Source organism: Passer montanus, unplaced genomic scaffold (assembly GCF_014805655.1).
Source record: "Passer montanus isolate IOZ18808 unplaced genomic scaffold, ASM1480565v1 scaffold907, whole genome shotgun sequence".
NCBI classification, from domain to species: Eukaryota; Metazoa; Chordata; class Aves; order Passeriformes; family Passeridae; genus Passer; species Passer montanus.
In genome coordinates, this window is record NW_024374446.1 from 2,692 (window position 1) to 4,481 (window position 1,790).

The window sequence follows — 1,790 nt, forward strand, 5'->3', positions numbered from 1 at the left end:
CAGCGCTAATTAGGGAGGAACGCCGTGAAAAGAGCCCGGCGGTGGCGTCACGCCTCTGTGACGTCACGAAGCGCCTCAGCCGCCAGGGACTACATCTCCCGGCAGCCCTCGCGGCCCGCGGCGCGCTCACCCCTAGCGCTGACCGACAGCCGGCTCAGCCAATGGCGTTGCGCCAGCTCCCCACGCGGCCCCGCCCTCCACACCTCCCCTCAGGAAGCGCTGATGGACGCGGGGAACAACCAATCACGCGAGGGGAAGGCGGGGCTTGCGCGGAGCGACGCGCGGCCCAACCAATCACCGCGCGTCAGCGGAGAGCGCTGACCAATAGCAGCGAAGAGGCGGGCCTTAGGCGGCCGGCCCCGCCCGCCGCCGAGGCGGGTAGCAACAGTTGCCCCGGTGAGGGACCAGGGAGGCCGCCATAGCCACGGTCACCGTGGCGACCGCGCTCCGGCCCGGCCCGGCCGCTGCCGCCGCCGCCCCGCGCTCCGCCGAAAATGGGGGGGGCTGGGATTAAAGTGGGCAGAAATGGGGGGGGAATGGGAATTAAAGTGGCCCAAAAGGGACAGAAATGGGGTGAAAACGGGCAGAAATGGGGAAAATTGGGGGGAAATGGCACAAAATGGGGGGGGCTGGGATTAAAATGGGCAGAAATGGAGGGGAATGGGGATTAAAGTGGCCCAAAAGGGGCAGAAATGGGGTGAAAACGGGCAGAAATGGGGAAAATTGAATTAAAGTGGCCTAAAATGGGGTGAAATGGGGGTAAAACGGGCAGAAATGGGGTGAAATTTCATTAAAGTGGCCCAAAAGGGGCAGAAATGGGGTGAAAATGGGGGTGAAATGAACAGAAATGGGGTAAAATATAATTAAAGGGGCCCAAAAGGGACAGAAATTGGGTAAAATGGGGGTGAAATGACCCAAAAGGGACAAATATGGGGTAAAATTTGGGGTAAAATGAGGAGAAATGGGGGTAAAATATAATGAAAGTGATACAAAATGGACAGAAATGGGGTAAAATTTCATTAAAGTGGCACAAAAGGGACAGAAATTGGGTAAAATTTCATTAAACTGGCACAAAAGGGACAGAAATTGGGTAAAATTTGACTGAAATTGACTGAAATGGGGTAAAATTCAATTAAAGTTGCCTAAAATATCCAGAAATGGGGTAAAACAGGGTGATTTTGGATAAATTTGGGGTAAATTTGAGATAAATTTAATATAAATTTGGGATAAATTTAAGGTAAATTTGGGATAAATTTCGGGTAAATTGGGGTAAATTTGGGATAAATTTAAGATAAATTTGGGATAAAGCTGGGATAGGTTTGGGATAAATTTGGAAGAAATTTGAGATAAATTTAAGATAAATTTGGGATAAATCTGAAATAATTTTGGGATAAGTTTAAGATAAATTTGGGATAAATTTAAGATAAATTTGCGATAAATCTAAGATAAGTTTGAGATAAATTTGGGGTAAATTTGGGATAAATTTGGGGTAAATTTGGGATAAATTTGGGACAAATTTAAGATAAATTTGGGAGAAATTTAAGATAAATTTGGGATAAGTTTAAGAAAAATTGAACATAAGTTTGGGATAAATCTGGGATGGGTTTGGGCTGATTTGGGGACTCATTTGCATAAATTTGCATGGATTTGCATCGGCCCTGGCGCAGGTGCAGCAGCTCCCCCCGGTGCAGCACGTGTTCCCCTCCCCCTACGTGGAGGGGGGGGATGGGGCGTACCCCCCCCCCGGCGGGATGTGAGTCACCCCTCCCCCACCCCAGTGACCCCCCCAT